The following is a 23048-nucleotide window of genomic DNA, read 5'->3' as shown; positions in this document are numbered from 1 at the left end:
AATACGGCATTTCAGAAAATGTTTAAGTTTAGATTTGCATTGGATCCTAATAATAACCATCTCATGTTTTCTCAGTTCTACGGTGCTACACAGAACTAAACAATGCTGAACAAGAGCTCCAAAGTGCGAAATAAAAATTCCATGATCCTTGCGAAAGTGAAGATTACGCCACGTAGGGTCTGCAGAGAGATGTTTCCTCTATCTCTCAAATTAAATTTAAATGCAGTCTTGACATTGTTAAACTAGAAAATGAAGTATCGCGCGAGTGTGAGTGCTTTTACGGCCGAATCGCATGTCGAGTGGCGGTGAAATTCATGTTGAGGGTTTAGTTTCGATATTTAAAACAGAAGCCTAATGAGCACTTGGGCGAAAGATAGAGCTGTATCAAAAGCCAATGAAAGCGCATATGGCCAGTTTCGCGAACTGCAAAACGGAACAAACAAGAGAAGGCGAGAGATAGCTTTCACGAGTGCATACGTAGGATACTAGAGCAAAATTCGTGTGTCCGACGCTTGTACTGGAGAATCCACTTTTTCTTGCTCGTCTTAACTGCATTTGAATATTTTAAAATTTCAGCTTAATTTCCTTTATTTCATCGAAATTTTGGTTATATTCGTCCGGTCCAGACCATAAACGATCTCGTCGAAGACTATCTCCAGCTCGGAAACACAGACACTCAAACTTGGACACCTTAGCGGTATACGGACTACGGAAAACAATATCTTCTTCAAAAAGTAATTAAGGGGCATTGGAACATTCAAAGTAGTTGTTTGAGCAGCTGCTAAAAGGGGGAAATTTAATATATTCACAACATATCAGTGTTGAATCTTTCCCTCGTCAAGCAACCATTCAACCACTGATAAGAAAGTATTAGCCGGGGTATTCGAAAGACTAATTGCAATCAGACGGCGTCAGTGGCGTGGCGTGAATTGCGATGTATCGATTCTTCTGCCATTTAAACCCATGGTAAAGAATCAATTATTAAGGTGTTCGCTGCGAACACACTGATTATCGATCCTTTTTCATAGGTTTAAATGGCATAACAATCGATATATCACAAAGCACGCCACGCCACTGGACGGCGTAAACACGCTTGAGCTTATTAATAACGATTGGTAGGGTTGGCATATTTGTTGGCTTACCAGCCATATTCATGTACAAAAAAAAAAATTTCCACGACAGTTTTATCGTTTTTTTGGGGCCAAATGTCTCATCACCAGTCGTTCCAAAAACAGTGAGCACTTTCATATTGTGATATAACTAAGGAAACAGAATTAAATCCAAAAAAGCCGAAAGAGTAAAATTAATGATAGGCGGAGGTGTCTGGTAGTTTGGTAATAAGCCTCGTAAAATGGATGCCCGGGTTTGCTTGTTTGGTTTTTCGTTTACGGCTTAAGGGGGCCGAGTTTAATTGACAAGAACTACGTTGACTTTGCAAAAAAGTCAAATGATGATTGATGTCATGCTCAAAAAATACCTTTTGTTCTGCGCCGAAAAAATTTAGTGCCGCTAATAATTTGTTGTGTTTCAATGTGGACTCAATGGCTACTCTCGAAATTGAGTGTTGAAGAAGGCAACTTAAAACTTGCATTTCTGCGTTGCAAGCGAAAGTGTCCTAGAGCCATGCAAACGATTTCAGTTCAAAAGGGGGCTGACTATACGTGAGATGTGGCGATAGTTTTAAACATAACGACTGAACGCATTTAATTTTTAAATTCTGGAAACTTAATTTCGAATTTCGAAATCCCGTCCGTGCAGAATGCACAATAATGAATGCGAGTAATGAATCTCGAAATGCACATACTTGAAAAATGAGCGAAAAACGAGAAGAAATCGTCCAAGCTTGTGAGAGCAGGGGGAGAAAAAATGTGACATGGTATCAAAGAGGTAATAGGTCATCAAATTGCACATTATGTGTACGTTGTGCAATATTTAAGTGCGTGGACAAAACATAATTTACGAACGCCCGTTAAGGCCCTTTTTCGCAGAGCATTCCCACTTGCAACCCAAGCGTGCTGTATCGCTCCCAACAACAGCCATATGCGACCTAACTATCCCACCACTGTCTTAACCTTTCGTGACCTGGATCAGCTCAAACCACCGGCCATCCATCGTTTGTCCCTGCACGTAAGTGCTGAAGTTCATCAATTCTACGTCCTTACTAGAACATATTTTTAAGAACGATGGAGCGGGAAAGAAAACCGGCGAACCAAAGTCGGTCTGTCGTAAAATTACACCAAAGAGTTCGTTCATTGTTTGTTAAGTTATCAAAAACCTGTCGATCAGGTACGCACGGAGGCTTGCTAACCATCCGAATCGATCGGCTAAAGATCTCATCACGAGATACAACGAGGGTTTGAGGCGACTCAAACGGCGAAAGCCATTTGATTGCGTCTCAGACCAGCTAGACGAATTTTTCTAAGTTAGAGACCAACACAAAGACAATGGCTTGGGCTTGTCCCAAAGGCAATTTATTTCATTATACTTCAATTATTACATTTTCCACTGTACTTATCTCTATGTTGTTCGGTTTGGCGGTGGCCCCTGTTCCCCCTTGCCCCCCCCCCCCCCTGGTCCCTGTGCTCCCATCGGATAAGACTGTATACATTTAACACCTGAAAGCATCAGGGTTAAAGTCAACCTGAGTTGAGAGCAACAGCGTGGATGGGTGTCGGGGGGAGAGAGAGACGCGCATGGCGCATGAACTTTTACTTTTGAGACTACATTACAGAGTTGCAACAGTCAAACGCGAGACGGGTAATAATTATCCGAGCCTTCAGTGTCAGATGTTTAACAGTGGATCAGGGCTCCAGGTTGACTGGCGCTTCGATAATATGGACTTATTTCTGCCAAACGGAACTATGTGCATTGAGACATGAGCCCTGAGACCCGTAAGAATATATGCATAACAGGGCTCACGTCATAATGCACATAGTTCCGTTTGGGGACATCTAGGTCTGTGATCAGTTGCGCTAACCACTGGACCAACCGATGTCGGCGTCCGAACACTTGAGATATTCTTTTGAAATTACGGGAGAACACGAACTATAGAAGTAAGCAGTAAGTTCACAGATTTTCGTAAAAATATAAACTGAACGCGGAACGCTTTAATCGCAATTTAATATAGAAGATTGACGACTCCAACGAATATCATGCTTGTTTACGTTTTGAATTGAACAGACGATTTCTAACCTTAACAGGTTTATTTATGTTGCTTTCGAACGTTTTCAAGAAAGAGAGGACACTATAAATCATACCGGGAGTATTTACATTGTCAAACGAGCCCGAAATTTCACATTTTAATTTATTTTCACGAGCTGACGCGATTGAGGCTGTTGTACCGACGCCACTTTTTCGAAACTAAATAAATGTAACGGACAATGTGGCAGTTAGTGTTGAGGGCGAATTAGTTTGACCCGAAGGTGAATTTGTCTTACCACAGCGCTATTGCAGAAATGCGTCCATATGATGTAAGTAAAACTCCTGCCAGACGAGTCGGACTGTGCGTAATATCGCGGCGTTTTACATTCAGGTTCACGCATGATCTCGGGTCGATCTGCTGGCTTTGCCTTGCTCAGCTATCCACTTCACTCCATTTAATGACACTGAACTTGTTGATAGTGAGACAGACGTGGACTTGCGGCTACATTCTTCATCCTTCACTTACTGGCTGGGAACATGTTATCAATGAGATTACCTACTCTGCGAGCCCAGCCAATGGGAGGAAAGGAAAGTTAGTCTTAGTCTCGGCTCGCTGTAAATTCATCCCAGCTGTTTTAGAAGCCTGCGCAGTGCGCCTTTTATTGCTGCAGAAAGTTACCTCATTAATTTCTTCTTCAAACCGTCGTCAAAGGAAAATATGCCCTTGAATACAATGAGAGTGAAGACTATTTCCGTTGTCCTAAAAATTTCGATAGTAGACTCTGTTCAAAAATGGATGTAAATGGTGGTGATGGAAAAAATGCAAGTCTCAATTCCGATCTCAATTTCGGTACTTTTGGAAACAATTTATCTCTTCAATGTCTCTATGCAAATATTATCGAACAATTGCTTAATCACAACACGCATTTCAATTATAGCCTTTGCAGAAGATGAACATTTGTTTTGCTATCGATTAGTCTACAATTTAAAAGTAAAGTATCATAAGCTATACACTCCATTATTCAAACCTCAAAATTCAAGCGTTAGAAGAAAAAATAAATTTTAAGAATGGGAACAAACAAGAGCAAAAATTTTCCAACAAGTCATATTCCCACAGTTACAATAGAAATAAGAATTCTCCTCCTCACAATAGACCTTCTAGTCGTAACAGAGATAATTCAAATACGTGTAATAGGTGCGCTCAGTCATCGTTAATCGTTATTTTTTAATTGATATTTTCATGAAACATTCCGAGTAATGGCGCATTTAGATTTATATTTTTCCCCTTAGACACAGGGACAATCTTTTGTCGTAGTTTGATACGGTTTGATTGTGAGGTGATTTAGATCCGAGACTGATTCATTGGCTCGAAATGTGCAATTACCTTCATACAAGCTATCACTTAATTGCGTGCGGTGACAGTCTCTAAATGTCAATTTTAATTCTGTTTTTCTGTACGATACAGAATCGGAAGCCGCACTTTAAAGGTCGTGCAAATGAATTTTACAAGGAAAACTGATGATACTGACGCGCAAAATTTATTCGGAGATACACTACTCGATGTCTACAGAATGGTGAGAAAAGATTGATAAATAAATATGGCAAAATGATTGGGGATTGTAGAGTGAAGAAGAAAGAATTCATGTGAGATAGAAAATTAATGTCATGTACTCGAATTAAACGTTCACGTATTTTCCTTAGATTTGCAGTATGTATTAACTACGAGCGCTGAGAGGGAGCGGCAAAATACCATTCAAAAATACATGTGTCCAAAAATGCATCCATCAAGGGGTGAAGAAATTTTCCCCTCAAAACAAATTAACAGCGGAAAGATACAAGGCAGCAACCCAAGGGTGGACTGCGCAAGCCATGATTTCGTACATAAAGAAATAAACAGAGTAAGTGGCAGCAACAAATATTGTTAACAAAAAGAGAGGTGAGTTTTAAAGCTTGGATTTGATGTCAACTAAACATGATGAACAACGCAGTCAAATTCACCCCGATACATTAATTTTTCGCGACCGAACAGGAGATCAATACGCGTTTCAGATGACAAAAAGAAGGGAAAATTTGTTAGTTAACTATCATGGAATCGTATGACTAATATTATGATAAAATTACCGAGAAATAAACACAACGATGAAAATACTCAAGAAATGAATCCCAGTTTATGTACTCAATGTGTTTATTCCAACAAATTGAGGATTTTACGATTCTTCGCCCTCAGATCACTTCTAGAGAAAATAATCAGGAAAGTGCAGGAAGTTTGCTGCTTTCAGACAAGCGCATTACACACACACACACGAATTCTTTTTATCCATGTATTATCTGTTGAAGAAGAAGACAAAAGGAGGTATTTTCCAGCTTCAATAATTTTGATTAACACTTCTTGATTACGTCATTTGAGGCCGGAGACTGATTCATTATTTGACCTGATGGTGAGTTTCGGGATTTACCGCTTATATGAACAATTAGCCCCATTTCCCAAGACACGTCCACCACGTTTTGATGCAGGAATTCAAATTTTTATGAGGTAAGCTCATTAAAGGACTTTGATTAAATTAATATTTCGAAACAAGGAGTGACATGCAATGACGAGGAATAAACGATGCGTGTGAGACAAATCTTAAAATACTCAGTCAGTGACCCTAATTTGTGGTGCTCAAGCAGGTTATGGGCGGGACCATTGCGCCATTTATCTCTCGTTATATCGGCTGAAATGGAATATATGTAACTTAATACTCCTCAACAAAATGTCACAGCAACCTCAGGGCTGATACACTAACGGCTAGCGTGGTGAGAGGTTTTGGAACAGGAGAAGCAATAAAACTGCAGGTGGTTGAAGAAAGTCGGTGTGAATAAATCAAACGGAGTTATTGACCGCAAACAATTACATGAATAATTTTCTGATTTGAACTCTTTCATTCTCGTTCCAAATTGTATTATTTTGCCTTGTCATAGGACGTAAGTATTAAGTATGATCATGAGCAGGCATTATTATCGTTGTATCAAACACGAGCTAAAGTAGGTAAATCATTGAAAGCTAAAATGTAGGTATTTAAGTCTAAAATGCTGCGTCTCGAAATTTCTACATCATTTTTTGAGACAAAATAGAAACAAATTGACGGTTTGAAATGTGTTGTGCGTATACTTCACACTGATGAAACATTACGGAAAGAGGAGTAGTACGTCAGTGAGTTAAGGGGGGAGGAGAGGGTTTCAGGTTTTCACATGAGATCTCACAAGGAGGGGGAACTTGGGTCCAGTCTGGTGCAAGGCACCGATTTTTTAAAAAAAATGAATTTTTATCGATGATCCATTTTCCAGGCTTTTTCCGATGGTTACTAAAAATATGCACTGGAAAAAAACACATTGGATCCAGAGCCCATACTCTTGAAAACATTGACAAGAAAAAGGACTCTTGATTCAATCAGATTTAAGCTTAAATCAAAAGAAAATCCGCTCAAATTAGGAGCCTTGGTTCTTGATTTAAGCTTAAATCTGACTGAATCAAGAGTATTTTTTCTTGTCGATGTTTTAAAGAGTCTGGACTCAAGATCCAATGTGTTTTTTTTTCCAGTGGGGGGGGGGGGGGGGAGAGAGGAGTAAATTCGGCCAAAACACCTTACGCAATACTTGAACAATTCCTTGATGCCATGCAATTATTCTCTCTAGAGAGGACGTTATTATTTTTCGGTGAAAGAGGAAGTAAGGTGGGAAAATATGGAGTGAATTGGAAATTATAGTGCGCATTTCTAAAGGCCAACCATGAAAATAGAAGCTATGAAACAGACTCCGAAACCGATGGTGGCATTTTGCCCTCATGGCAACCCTCCGTTACACGCTGGATTTATCGATTTACAGCACATCTCGTTATCAAGACGCAGGCCTAAATGAGGCAGTGCGACAAGACAACTTGGCGACTTTAACGCACGGGTAGAAAGGCAGAGCTGATGTTATCAGCTATCTGGTGGCAAGACTCGCCTCATTTCTCCTTAACTTAACCGCCCGGCGCCCGAGAAACAACTCCCATACCTATGAACTTCTCCTCACTGAACTGTTGACCGCGATCAAGTCGAACCGCGGCAAAAATAGGACGAACGCCACCGCGAGTTTTTAGTGCATTGAATTAGGTAGAACAGTGGCGAGGCGTGAATGATCGATTATCGATATTTCCCCCTTTGAAGCCACGGTAAAGAATCGATCATTAGAGTGTTCGTTGGAGCACCCTGTTTATCGATCCTTTTCCATGGCTTTAAATGACAGATCAATCGATACGTCGCAAAGCACGCCACGGCACCGAGGTAGAACGCTTTATCATGCGAGCGTACTCTGCGGGACATTTATTATCCTGACGCTCTTGCGATATCGATATTTTCATCGATGGATCTTGCGCCTATCAAAGGCATCAGATTAGGTCGCGGCGCATCGAAGCGATATCGCGCCGTCTTATCCTAATGTCACAAAGTATCATCGATCGATAAATGCTGGCCAATAAAGAACGGGTCCGCCGGTTTATACGCGAGCGATAATAGGAAATTCACGTTGCGCAATTAAGGGCCACTATCTCGAGCGCACATAGGCGATCGTGACAATATTTTCAAGTCTGCCCGTTCAACAGCCGCAGGTTCGATCCTTCTCGAATACTCCTCGTGTCATAGGTCAGTGCTCTTGGGATCAGCACAGTTTTACGCACTGATATACGATGGATGAACATAATCCCTAATTTCTGAGAAACCTACACCGTTGAGTTCTCGATAAAGTACACTGGTGAGAAAAATAAGGAGAGTCCTGCGTTAATTACTCCTCAATTACTCAAGGACATCTTGAGAAATTTCATGGCACAAGTTTTTTCCGGCTCTGGTGCTTATCAGAAACTAAGGAAGCCTTTTGTTGCCTAACTGATGGGTCACAACATAACTATCCTCAGACCTTCTGCCACAGCTCTTTGTGAACCGGCATTGGAGTTTGGGCAGTCTCTTAATGAAAGAAAAATTAACTTTCCTAGAAAGATCGGAGATGGAACTTCTCATTTCTTTCAATTACAAAAAAAAAAAAAGAAAACTGATTTTGTTGTTTTATCTCTCAGTCATTTTTTCTTGATGATTTCTTAAGAACCAATACAACATTTAAGAAACAGCCTCCACAGGAATTTCTAAGGCGAATCTCGGTTATTTGGCCGAGATTTGATTCGTGAAAGTGGACACAAGATACTAACTAAACAAATAGTTCCCTTCATCTCCATTTTATCTTGCATTTGATGAATATGACTACCGTGGTGTTCTTACATTGAGAGGCACTTGGGTAAAACACGATAAAGAATTGAAAAAAGGCAGACTTGAAAGGTGTATCTCGGAAAAGTGAGGTCGCCACAAGCTCAAAAATTGATTTCAACACTATTTGCGCTATTGAGACCCTGAATCGCTTTCACAGCAATTTAAGAAGCAAATTGAGAAATAATCATGTTCCGCGGCTGGTAAAAGGCAGAGAATTTTACGTGTTTTGTCAAGGCTTTGAATAAAGAATTGCAACTTTCTACTTCCCTGACCACGTTTTGCCTCATCAAAGATATTGGAGGTTACTTAAAATTATTTCACTTACAATTGGTTTAAAAAATGTATGCGGCAAAGCAAGTAGATATTTTCCCATACCAATTTGTTGCTACATGATGCGTATTTTTCATTACGAAATCTGTTATACTTTCAATAAAAATTTGCTTTACTTTAATTCATACTCGCAAAACTATCAATGTAAAAGACAAGTTAATTGCGTACTTTCCAAAGTGCTACTTCAAGACAATAATCAATGGTGTAATGAATTTCTTGACGCAAGAGCTGGGCGGAAGTCATTACACAATGATTCAATCCGAACCGAAAAATTTCTCCAAGTGACCGATAAACGGTCCTTAGGAGCGGCGCCACACGGGTCCCACTACCCGGCCGCACGCCCTCGCAGGCTAAGAAAGCTCGGGAATTCACGTGCACCTTTTATTTTATTTATCTCGCTTTCAACGTCACTATTGTGTCATAACCGTGGTTCCATAATTTGCTTGAACTTCTACTATCTCTCATTCAAGCGCCGATGACCACGCCCTCTTGATCTAATTTTGCTCCGCACACATCATCAAGTAACGGGCGACCGGTGCAGAGGTCTCCATACTTTTACACCTATGAATTGTTCCATAATAAAATTGCCAGGTGCTATGTGCTGCTCGTTCGCCGGTTATAGTGTCAATTAAAAGATAGCAAAACGTACCGCCACACAGTGGATCGAGTCGATTAGAGAGGTCGGGTGTAACATTTTTGACTAAAACTGCAAAATTTTATGTTTTAGTTATATTTTAACGGGTGCTTGTACACCAAAATTTCACCAAGAAACCGATGGAACCACTTTAGGAACCTCAAAATTTTGGTATAAACGGAGTTTTAAGCTCTTATATTCCAAATTTTGTCCGACCTTTCCTATTGACTCGATCCACTGTGCGCCACCCCTCACTCACAAATACGAGTTTTGAGCTCAAGAGGGAATGGCCACATACTTAAAACACATTTCGTGTAAAGTAAACATACCGGGTTGGACAAACGAAACGTTCAATATGCCATAGCTTTTTCAATTCTTGAGTAAGCATGTTCCGGTCTGGACTATTAATAGAGGGGAAAAACTTTTGGGGGACTACGACCTCCCGATTCCCCAGATAGGAGCCAGGACACCCTACTAAATTATCAAAATTTTCAAATGGGTATTCCCCACTTATGAAACAATATCACGCATTCTTTACCCATTCCGTATAATTGCCACTTCCATATCATATAAAAAGACACCAAATAAAGAGATATTCGATACAAAAAGAAGTTTGGATATGAAAATTGCAGAATAAATGGGAGCAAATGAAGCCTGGAAATTCAAAACCTGACAGGCATCTAGGCACCAACACCGCCGTGCTAAGGAAAAACGCCGTATGAACCTTCAGGCATTGTCTAATTTCCTTTGATAAAACACAAAATTCTGGTAAACTTATGAATGTTTTCCTTCTAATTTTTAATATAATTTTTTTCGCAATTTCACCTAAAGTTCCTGAAAATTTCAAGGAAAAATATTCGTAACTTTCCTTAAAAATAAACATTTTATCGAAGGAAATTAGGCAACTCTCGAATGTTCATACGTCGTTCTTCCTTAGCACGGCAGGCAAGTGTTGCTAATACATTATGCGGCAGTTTCTCTCAATAAACAGACATCCAGTGGCCCGAGAGTATAACAATTTTTGGTCCAAATTCGCATGCCTTACACTCGATCATCTATGAGAGCTATCTCCTAACACTTGTTCAGAGCGTTATAGGAGCAAGTGTTTGACAGAGTGCGACGCGCCGAACTGATAACTTGATTTTCACTTAATTTTATACACGAAAACTGGAAAAAACGACCTTTCCCCCGAGTCTGTCATTTCTTAACTGCAGCTCTTAAATTTATTGGTCATAGTCTCCATTGCTGATAGTAACCTCCTTTATATGAATTTTGCTGTATCTTTGGAGAACGATTCCTTCGATTTTTTAGTAGAGTGGAGTACTTGAATCCAATATTATAGCAATAAGTCAAAAGGTGTATATAATCTACAGTTACTGGCGATAGAAAATTGTAAAAAAAAAACCGCATGCTCAGCGTTGCGTTCATGAGGGATGTTTCCTAAACTTTGCTAATCCCGTGAATATGTGTAACAAGGCAACAAACATTGCTCCACAGGTAACTTTAGATTATGCAGTTAAAACGATTGGTTTGCCTATGTTGAACGGGTGAATGAACTGACGATCAGCTCTTTCTCCGTGGGATGAGCTGTGCTATGGAAGCAGGCTCCTGATAACAATGATGAAGTATGGGAGGCATTGTTGAGATGTACGTATTTGGATCAAGTGACATAGATTTCAAAACTAAGATGACACATTCAACTTTTATGCAAGGTATAAAAAAGTAACTTGTTGTCTTGCTTCCTTTTATTTTTGTTCGTCAAACCCTGGTGAACTTGATAATATTAAAGGGCACCAACTGAGAGGCTAAAACACAGCTGTAAAGAACACAGAAAAAACTGTCTCAAGGCATTTACAGGAACGACTTTTGGATAAAATACTATACGGTTTCTTTCGTATTATGTTGCAACAGCCCAATTGGCCTACATTTTGCAAATAAGAACTGCAATATATGGCTCCGTTTAGAAACAAAGTATGTGCCATTAGTTTCCCAATATGCATAGGTAATTTTGCGGACGAACTAGTATTTGTCGTTCCTTATTGCAAAATGAAGTCCAATTACACAACGGAAATCCCAAAATACCTAAAAAAAAGTTGGGGAACGAAAATTTGAGACGGCCATTTCTAAGGATGCTTTAAGTAATATTTCCCCGCAAAATTGAAAAAGCAATTATATACATGGCACTCCTCTACATGGCACTTTTGAACACGGTAATTGTGCGCCTTAAAAGTGAGGGCGGAACTAAGTAATTTTTAGAGGGGCAAAAAACGCTGATTTCTGCGCCGTTTGAAATTCTGCAAGAGGGTTTTATCTTTGTAAAAGGAAAATTTAAAATCGGACACACGCACATGAAAATTTCTACACGGAAAAAAAAAGAATTACTGATTCAGCAATTCAATTGCTAAAAACAGTGAGTGCAATGTTTCAACGCAGATTTTAAAACAAAAAAATGCTACTTTAACCACATTGTAAACTAATTTAACCACGGGGGTGGTTAAAGTAGCATTTTTTTGTTGTAAAATCTGCGTTGAAACATTGCACTCACTGTTTTTAGCAATTGAATTGCTGAATCAGCAATTCTTTTTATTTTCCGTGTATGTATATTTTTCAATGAGATGGAGAAAAAACCCATAGAAAATTTCAAAAAAACTGTTTGCAACGTTGCAATGCATGTTTTTTTTACTTGAGTCATCGATATAAAACAAATAACTACCTTAAAACGAGGTTTTTCACAGGCCGCGAGCGGAGCAGATAAGTCACAATTTACGTTTCACTTCCTCGTGGACACTGTTCACAGGATGCGTGAGTTAATCTCAGAACTTACTTATGCGTGCGTCCATGAAGGAAGTAAAAAGAGAAAGAGGAAAACAGCGGGCAATTTTCCTGACGCGCTTTCCACTCGCCACGCCGCTCATTTTCGACTAATTAGACGTATTTGTGCTAAAAGGAACTATGTCTCATGCAAACCCAATGCACATAGTTCCTTTTAGCATAAACACGTCCGATTATACTTAGCCCTCTGAGGACGCGTCATGGATTATTAGCACTAACGAGAATGACAAAAGGGTGAAGGTGCGTGCCGCCTCGCGTCAAGTGAAGGATCAGGAGGAAGTTGTCAGATTTGAGGGGACAATTTAAATGGGCAGCTGAGAGGAGCCATCTAAATTTCAGTGACCACGTTTTCATCTCAATAGAGTTGGATTCTTTTTTCAAATTTTTCAGACGATTTTGTTTGCCGCAGATGATCTAAAATACCTGTAAATTTCAAGGGAAAATAGTGAAAAACTTTCCTAGAAAAAATTTAAGATTTATCCGGGGAATTCGGCAACTCTGGAATGTTCATACGGCGTTTTTCCTTTCCACCGCAGTACAATAATTGGACCGCGTTTAACTGAAAGGAACCAAGCCACATCAGCTACTGCCAAATTTAAATGGGCAGTTTAATTTTTTATGGGAGAACGTTTGTGCGGATTCCTTTGAAAATTTTAAGATATTGGCTTCGTGCTGTATCGAAAATTCACTGAAATTTGCACGAAAATCCGCACAACCGTTTTCACGTAAAAAATTAAATTGCCCAGTTAAATTTGGCAACAGCTGATGTGGCTTGGTTCCTTTCTGTTTAACGCGGTCCAATCGGGTGGAAAGTAGAGGGACGATAAAATAATGGTGATGGTGAAGTCAATATAGCTATTGTGGGCACACGCTAGAACTAAGTGCATTACGTACACTTGCCCTAATTTGATTAAGTCTGCTAGCTCGACAATTTTCCAAAGGAGTTACATCAACAGACGGTGATTGTTGCGGCTCCTCTCAAGGTCGCGGAAGGCCGCGATGGACCACGATGGATTTAACGGTCGTTCAGCTCCCGGTTCTGTCGCGTCATCGTTCAAAGTGAACGCTCTTGTGCTTTCGCGATAATCACCGACTCATGATAGAGCAATACGCTCATCCGAGAAAAAGACTATTTGGGTTAGGAATCGTAGAAAAAAGGGGCATACACTCGGGTATCGCAAAGGAGACTAACGTCCGAGGAGAGAAGATTGACTCCGAGTTTCGACAGCAAGCGGCTTTCGACACGGATTGGCGCGCTTAATTGGCAGTTCACTCAAAATCAAACATTTGATGTTGTAATCCCAACGATGGGTCATGGTGAATGGATGGGACGCAAAGGCGGGCCCAATCTGGCAACACCGGATTCCCTCCATTCAAACCTAAGCTAGGTAATCGATTTTTGTCGGAGCACCTGCCCCCCCCCCTCCCCAGAATCTATGCGTTTCCGTTGGTTTAAGTGGGGGAAAAACAATGTTGCAAATTTACTGATCCGCCAATGGGCAGAGGAAGTCTAAACGCAACAGTCCGCAGAAAAAGAAACCTCACTGCACGAAAACTCAGCATTGAACTTGTAGTGCCAGAACATACGGTGATTTTCAAGTCATTTTTGGGACGAAAAACGCCCAGTTAGCAGTTCGCAAAAGGTAATTTCTAGAAAAATCAAATGAATTTTTATATGTCATCATAATCAGGATACAAAATTGCGATGCGAAATTTGCTTTACACCAACTTTTGACAAAAAATAAATCTGAACCGTTCGCGTCTATTGAAACTAGATTCAGTTTTCGAAAGAACTCCATTATGCGACTCCTCCCGAGATTCAATCAGGAAACTAACCTCACCGTGAAGAACACTTCGCAGCGGGCTGATCGGTGAAATTGATAAACTAAGCTATCGACAAAGAAAACAAAGGGATGGATCCTATTGGTGGAAGCGGGTGGTTGCAATGGACAAAGGAGGTACGCGATAGACTAACTAACGGCAACCCACGAGAGACCCTGTAGTTAATCCATCATTTACCCTCTTAGTCTATATAAGAACCACCCATTTCAACCGATAGGATCGCTCCATATTCCCTATGTCTTCTTTCGTCTGTAGCTTCGTTTACAAATTTCAAGAATCAGCCGGCTGGTCTACCAACAGAGTATAAATTGCATTGTGCGTTATCGGCCGAGCAACTCGCGAATTTCAAAATCAGCTGATAAAAGGACGCGTTTTCTAATTAGGTATTATTATTTTTAGGACCAAAGACCATTCAAGACTGGGTAGCCAGGCGGTGTCAATGCAAATGCTGAAGAAGGAAATAAAATAAACAGAGGCGATAAAAAGCTAGGGCGATGATATTTCCTATGATACGTTCAACGACGGGTCGCCGGGGGTAGGTACATCAGGCAACACAACTGCATTCGGTGCGGCGCACGGAAACCCGGCACTGAGCACATCTAAATGCGAGTCTTACAAATAATCGGACGAACGCTATAGGCAATATCATCCAGGAACACTTTAATCTGCCCAACGAGGGTAAAGAGGAAGCGGTGAACGAAGCGACGGAAGGGGTCCTAGGGGAGGACCAGCAGAGCCAAAAAGTACGCAATGAGGCAGGAAATAGAACAGAAAATTCTATCACACATTATGCTATACTTCGAAAAGAATAAGTGAGGTTGAAAAAGATAAATTGTGAAAGAGTTCAAATAAGAGTGTAGTTCTATTAAGGTATTTCTAAATCAAGGATGGCACCGATCATAGAACTATAACGCAGAGGAACTTGGTCCTCTGCATATTTCAATCACGCTCGGAGTACAGCTGTAACTCTCACCAGCTGAAAAAATTTGTCAAACCCCTCGTTATTGCTTGAGGTCCAGTTACACGATCAAATTGAGGCATCAAACTGAAGCTCTGATTGGTGGAAAAAGACCTGAGGTGAGGATGCGACCAATGAGAGGCCCAATTTGATCGCGTAACTGGACCTTATCGATATAATATTAAAGAAACGGCATTTAAAACTAACGAGGTAAAAAGTCGCTGAAAAATGACGGTTGGATTCAGCTCCCTGCGTTACGAATACACAATAATTGGATGATGCAATTTCGATAGCGACGCAATCTGCGTTGCGTTCGATGAATGGTTATTCAACTAAAACGATATTCCGACACGGGATTTCTTCTTCGATCAGAAACCTGACGAGTTAATAAAGCAGATCTGATATGTAATAAAATTTTGGATCATTGCTCCACGTGAGCGATTTACCTCTGCGAAGAACAGCAGTTCTATCAAACGAAGGAAAAGGAATACCCGATGGATAGAAGTGGTAGAAAAATGGAGGCGGAGACACTAGTGCCGCATCCAGAAAAAGAAGGGGGTTTGCAGAAGGGAGAGTGGAGTTGAAGACTCCGATATTAGGCCTCAATTGGACTGCATTTTGCAATTCGGACCTATAAATTCTGGCTCATCTGAAAAAAAAACATTTATGTGCATAGGGAAACTAATGGCACATACGTTGTTTTTAAACCGGGCCGAGATTTATAGGTCCAAATTGCAAAATGCAGTCCAATTACTCTCAGAGCCTTAAATGTTAGACTTGCAGCAGAAAAAAAATTTTGAGCGTTCACCGTGCCATGTGTAGGACCCCGCTTTGCTTCATGTTTAGATCCACCATTTTATAAGGCGAGAAGCGATTCTATTTTTTTCAATTTTTGTTTATTGATATTGCTTACGTTTTTCTTTATTATGGTGCACTTTATACACGTATGATGCGCTTTTCTTTCGCAAAATTTATTTTTCCTTCGTAAAACGATTGAACTTAATTATGTTTTTACGTTCAATTCCAGTTCACAATTAAAACATTTTCCTTGCGGACGCTGGTAAATTCCGCCGAATTGCGATTTTTGCGATCCCCCCGAATAAAGAATCCGCAGCTTTTGACAAAGTGTTTGATTTTATCCATAAACGGTGCCCAGAATTTAAATAAACTGAGTGCGTTTTAGATTTAGAAACAGTTTTTCACTCCGCAGTTAAAAAAATACCCGGCCCGATATTTGTACGAGCCGATTTCACGTTACACAGTCGTGGTATCGAAAAATTCAGTCGCTGGGGCTTGTGACCGTTTGCAAGGACGAAAAGTCGGAAATCGGTCTGTGGCTCCATCATTTTTTTGACTTAATTTATTTGGAACCTGACGCCGTCGAAATTTCGTTCGTGTACAATTTTATGGCTTCTCAACCGCACTACAACGCGAAGTGCAGTGCATTTACCAATTACCGTTGTGAAAATAACATTGACAGTGACGGCCCTTTTCCGCCTCATACGTGGGCATTTGTCACTTCGGATACCACGCTCACAACGAACGCCTGTGAAAGTTTCCGCGCCAAAAGCCAATATTTTTATTCCGGGCACCCGAATCTTAAGTTGTTCATTCACGCTTTACCCTCCTATCAGGTAGAAGTTTACGTGCAGATTCCGAGTTTACCTGCTATCACATAAGCTATTTACCTGCTATCACATAAGCTATTACCTGCTATCACATAGGCTATTTTAATGTCTCATTAATTTAGTAATTACTAGGATCCTTGATCCACCAGTTAGACTTAAGTTATGTAAACAGATGTTCAAGTAAAATTTCCTAATACTGTAAAGTAGGAGAAATGAAATAAAGATTAAAAAAAAAAAAAAAAAGATTCCGAGTGTCGCGTCGAGCACGTTGTCACGTTGCGGCCAGAGGTTGAAAAGCAAAAGGCGTACTTACAGGAACAAATTGAAAAATTTAAAGAACACAAAGACCGATGAAATTCGTCAAGGAAGTCTCTTACCGGTTTAGCAACTTACGAAAGTAAAAACTACTTGCTCCTTCATTTTAACCAAATTTTAGTTTTTAATTCATAATTTATACGACGTGAGGCTTTTTACACCCTTGAAATGTGTTCTGAGGTGCCTTTTTGTTTTTAGCCATTGATCTAACACTGATTAAGTTAAAAAAATGTTAAACTGGTTCCTCTAAAACCGAAAAGGCTCATCCTTTTCCTCTCAAAACTTTAAACTTGGATTTTCCGGCTGAATATTATTTTCTACTACTACTTTTTTCCGGTTAACAAACTTTCGTTGGCGATTGACTTGAAACAATATCCAGTAGCGAACGACTTTACCTACATGTTCTTGGCGATGAACGAGTGTCTTAAAAGTGAATGTTCGGACAGAGATTTCCTATGTCGCGTGATGTAACATTGCGTGTTCAATTCTAATTATGTTAGTTTAGGTAAAAAGTGAGAGTCATTTTAACCGTCACATCATATTTTGTTTCACGGATAGACCAAAATGAAAAATAACTAAATATCCCATCTCTACTATTGTAGACAACAACTAATAATAATATACGGTAATTCAGGCAATAAACTCAATCAATGGACATCTAACCATCTTTGCATGAGAACCATTGCATTTTTGTGAGACGATTTAAACCTTTCTTGACAAATTTCCTACCTATCAATTTATCTTTCAGCGTAACTACTCATCAACGATTCTATGAAATGAATTCAATAATTAGGGATCTACTATTCGTCGAAAAAATTCTTCTGTTTAGAGTATGTTTTGCATTGACCGTGATCTCATAATTTCGTCAATAAGCGAAGGGCAACTTTCTTCTATTCCTTCCTTCTTCAATTCATGGATTTTAGCTTGACTCGACTTAAATTTTGGTATATAATTTATTGGAGGCATAATAATATTTTCGAAACGACTCTTGTTGCCACCAGTTAATTTGATTATAAAACTGTTATCTCCAAAAACCTTTAATTTTTCGAGACTAACGATTTACTGGACAACCAGTTGTCGTAGTTTTCGCTTAAAAAATAAAAAAAAGTCTCAATCGAAGGGTGAAAAAATACGCTGGTAAGATGAGTATTTCGGACGGATAACGATTCATTATTAGGAAATAGAAGAAAAAACAGCTACTACGAATAATTTCAGACACAGCTCCACCAATGGTATAAGCAAATTTCAGGGCGCGTTTAGGTAATTTTGCCGCGCACGTACTTGCTTTAAAATAAGCGTAATAAGAATCATTGCACACGGAAAAAATGAATCATAACTAATCGAGAGCTGGACCTTATTTTTCAGGATCCAGCATCAATTAATTTGGACAAAAAGACTAATTTTAATTGATTGGAGTTGAAACCTCAACTTAAGTAGTAGCTGGACAGCAATTCACCGTGTCTGCATGATTCAGACTTTGAAGAATTTTAGCCGCGATTACTTACAAATGGTAATTTTATCCGACAATTCAGCCGGAATCACAGTCACCTATTTTTTCCCTGGTGGACATATCAACGTATCCCTCGTCGAAGAAACCTAACTGCATTTCAATGTTGCCAAGTTTGTTCTCGCAAATTGCATTATTACTAGGAGAATCTTGGGCATTTTCCAACAGAAAATTCAACTGATTTTTCCTCTGATCCCATGCAAGAATCAGAAAAATAGTGGACAAACTATACAGGTATATTCTTGTGAAAACTCGAATTGATGTAATAAATCATGCAACCTCGGAATAAAGTTACGTTCCTGAAGTAAACTATGCTATGAGACACGGTGAAAATTAGTAGATCATATGATTGGAGTTTTCAAATTCACGGGGGTCAATAGCCCTGTATTTTTTCTTTCTCTCCTTTTACAAGATTTTGTGACGTTAAATGCGGACCTTAGAGGACAAGGTGCATAGGTGCAGTTTTTGAAAAAAAAAATAGTTATTAATCATTTCAAATAAAACTAGTCTTAATGCATATTCTGTAAAAAATTCGCTTCATTACTCCAATTTTTATTTCAGTGCCCTTAAAAAAGAAAACTTAAAAAGGTTAGCCAAGTTCTGTAAATATGCCTGGGATTATAGATAAAGGGTTGGTAAGAGAATTCAATTATTAACTTACAAATGTTAAATTTCACACCATTTATACAGAACTGCATATTGGTAAATGATCGTGTATTTGTAATTTTGGTGTTATACTTTTAGTATTATAATGTTACTGTTATTTAACTGCGGTATTAGTAATAACCTCCCCCGGACGGTGGAAATTCCCACCATGGGGTATGCCAATGATATTTAAATGTAAAGAAAAGATATTTCGCAAAATAAAGGCCGATTATTATTTTTATTTCACTCCGATTTTTAAGCATCAAAAAGTGAGTTTTAACTTTCTTTCCGCCGTAAGGCTCCGTGTATTTTTGAAACTTTAAACACGTAATTCTTGAACTAGCAATTACTGCACTTATGCGCCTTGTCCTTCAAGCCCCTCAAATAAAGAAAAAAAGTATCTGTGTAACTCACCTTCCTGCGAATGTGAAGAACTACTGTAAGAAGGAATTAGACGCGAGTGGATGGGGTTGCGTGGAGAGTAGATTGAAGGCGCGCGCACTCCGTTCATACGAGATGGACACAAGAGGGATCACTGGATATCACAGAAGGGTACGATGGTTGCGGTCGTCACGGAGAAACACAAGCACTGGAGTAGGTCCAAGTTCGAATGGGAGTAGGGTTCATAGAGCCGCGGCTGCGCACTGAGTTGGGCCCCCCGGTTCACTTTCACGATTACTCTCACCACTCCGGCGAATCGGCTACTTATATAGCCGCCATGTTGGCCTCCTTCTCGCCCTCGCACCCAGGGGAGGATACTATCCACCTCCCGTGTTCGTCGACCCGTGCTTACCTTTTACTTCTTTCAAAGGAACTACACGTCAACGTAATGAAAAAAGGGGGAAAAAAATCACTGAACATATCATGACAACAGTAATTGAAGCACTGGGTGCAAAAAGGCATTTCTTGGTTGCAGTGTCTCAGAATATTAACTGCACTGGAAAAAAAAATAGCTTGGATCAAGCCTGATTTTTCTTGAATTTGCCGCCGAGAATTTTTTTTATCTTGCTTTAAGCTGACTTTTTCTTGATACAAGAAAAATAATGATTGAGTTAAGCTAAAAAGTAGCTTATAATAATCAGCAAACTTCTTAATTTAAGAAGAAATACTTCTTGACGGCAAATTTGAGATTCTTTTTTTTCCACTGTGACGTTTAATCTGTTACAGTTGGATTGCATTTAGGAAAAAGGAACCAGCGCGATTGCAGTGTTGTAAAAATTTTGCTTCCTCATAGTTACCTAAAAATTCTCCATGAAGAGCAAGTAGTTATGGCTACCCACCAGAAAACTTTTAAATTAAAGGAACATAATTTTTTTAATTTTAATATCGTACATAATTAAGCCTTTTAAAAGAAAAGGAGAAGTTGCGCCACTTTGAAAACACTGTAATCACGCTAATTCCTATTTGCTAAATGCGATCCAATTATAGCATATATACTCAATTTGTTGAAATTTTTGTGGCATTTTCTCCACGATTACACACGGCTGAAAACGAAAAATTCAAGAAATTCGCCCGACAGTATTCTCTCTAGATTACAAATCAGCAATGGAGATTCCGGAACACAGCAACCGAGAAGTGCCCTTTTTGCACCTAACTCCTCAATTGGATCGCATTTAGCAAAAAGGAAGCAGCGCGGTTGCAGCGTTTTCAAAATCGTGCAACTTCCTCTTTCATCTTAAAATACTTAAATACGCACAGTATTAACATGTACACAATTACTTTCCATTAGAATTGACAATTTTTTGATGGAAGTCAAAACAATTTGCTATTCTCGGAGAGTTTTAAGATAATTCTGAAGAAGCAGCATTAGCAGCACTATAATTGGGCTGGTTTCTTTTTTGCTACATGCGATTGAATGAGACAGTTTTTCGGTGTTACCTTGATCCACCCCGGTTTGCAATTTTAAGATTCATACTTTGGTCCTTCGTATTTTTTCCGCTCGAAAATGGAGTTAGTAGGGAACCTAAAAAGTCCAAAATTTTTGAACAACTATATTCTAACTTGCACGGAGGAAATAGTGTCAGGAGTGCCTCCCTAATCATTGTGGATACTATTTGTTGGATGATATGAGCATTTCCAATTGATTGCAGTAGTACCGCAACATATGGGTTGGATGTCTGATTCATTGGGGTACTGCCATAATTAATTGGGCATGATGCGTTCCAAATTCATCAAATTTTTAAACGTCAACAGATGTTACAAAAACTCGATTGCCTACTTTTTAATGGAATTTCAATTTGACCCTGAAGAACCTCCTTGTGTAATGGTAGCGCTTCAGACTCCTCTCGAAAGTGCCTGCAAGTTCCTGCAGACGAGCAGAATCACTACGGCGTTTACCTTAGCGTGGCTTCAAGATCACAGCCAAAAGAAAAATTAGGATGCACTATTTTATACACTTAATTACGAAGAAAAACAAGAACAGTATCGCTTAGGGGAGCGAGACAAAGTAAGTCATTGCGGAGACTCACACTCTTCTTCCAGCAGTGATGCATATTGGCAATTTTGGCAACATCAATACTTGCAAATTCTCCTACCCTCTGTCAAGTGGCATCTGACGACTCCTATATTGAAGTAAGTTTCTCTTGTCACTCTAATGTTTCAAACTTCTATCTCAAGTAGGAAAAAAGTTACAGGGCTGGTAGGTGACTTTTGGATAAGCCTGTATGTAATTTAGGTATTAAAAGGTTTCCCATGGTTTATTTATAATCTGCCTTTTTGTTGCAGGAACGTTATTCCCGAAGAAAGAAACAGTTAGATGCCGCTGACGACGGGAATAATCCTCGGTACATACCGAGGAAGGGCCTCTTTTACGAACACGATCACAACCGTATAGGAGATGGGTAGGGAACCTCTCACTTATTCTGATTCCCCTTTTTTTAAATGGTGATGGAAATACTTCATCAGTTTCTCTTTTCTTATATTAACGTAATTACAATGGTAAGTTGGAGTTTTTCGCTAACGTCCGATGATGGAACGAACATTTTCCCTCTGTATCGAGATTTTCTGCTTCATGCTGAATTTTTAACGCACGTTGGCAAGAAACTCCAACATACTGTCGTGTGCGTGCGTCTACCGCAATAAGTTAATTTGTAATCACATTGAGGAGTCCTCTCAGCACTCAAAATGGAGTGGATGACCTCTCAAATATCCGAAACGTATTCTTTATAGGAAAAAACTCCAAAATACTGTCGTATGAGTGAGTCTACCGTTTTTCTCGGCAATAGTTGTCGGTATATTTCTTAATATCTGCCGCAATAATGGACTTAGCAGCTAACTCTCAAGGCTTACATTTCCCTCAGTTGTCAGTACTTGCTCCATTCGTTTCCTGATATTATGAGATGAAGTCCGTCTACTCAATCGATCGAATAGTCCTGCGGTTTGCGCCAAAAATTTCCTTTTTCTATTATCTTTCGAATGAGGTATCACAAAATGTGGCGTCTCCTGGGTGACGACTCTTGGTTAAAAATGTATAACTTTCATAGTCTTTCCTCATGTGCGCTGAGTAAAAAACCGATTATCCAGTGCATTGGTAAATAACTATTTAGTTAAATTTATTTCAATTAATATTACTTAAATATCTTAGTGTTGTTATATAAATTAACAGGGCATGCCCAAGTTGGGCCTTTACCCCTATCTCTTTTTCTCCGTAAAATTGCCCGTGTCAGATAAATGATATGAGCAAAACCAGAAATTCTGGTGATACGCAGTTTGCCCATCGCGGTTTGGGCCCTATATTTAAAAAAAAGAAGTCTCCAAAGTTGTCTTGAAATTAATCAAAATTCCGCTGAATTGGCTCTAAAAAGAACGATAAATTGCAAAAGAGATGGGTAACAATTGTTTCCGCCCTCGCCTCAAATGCCGTCTCACCAAAAAAGAGGGTATAGTAGAAGGATTTGATGGCGACACTTTCTGTACGGAAACACCCTTACACCTGTCTTAA

The 23048-nt window shown here is 39.5% G+C and overlaps 1 protein-coding gene across 2 annotated transcripts in view; it reads right to left on the bottom strand.

Annotated features, from left to right (window-relative positions):
- LOC109031980 (uncharacterized) overlaps positions 1 to 21856 on the bottom strand; it is a 40210-nt gene extending 18354 nt beyond the window's left edge. Inside the window, exon 1 of one of the 2 annotated variants that reach the window (XM_019043849.2) lies at positions 19523 to 21856. The gene's annotated coding sequence lies outside the window, so the exon portion shown is untranslated. Of the gene's footprint in view, positions 1 to 12094; positions 12891 to 19522 lie in introns of those variants that run through there. The other variant, XM_019043850.2, reaches the window with a different exon arrangement.
- Between the last annotated feature and the right edge of the window lie 1192 nt (positions 21857 to 23048).

Source organism: Bemisia tabaci, chromosome 5, assembly GCF_918797505.1.
Source record: "Bemisia tabaci chromosome 5, PGI_BMITA_v3".
NCBI classification, from domain to species: Eukaryota; Metazoa; Arthropoda; class Insecta; order Hemiptera; family Aleyrodidae; genus Bemisia; species Bemisia tabaci.
This window is presented reverse-complemented; position numbering and strand designations above follow the sequence as displayed.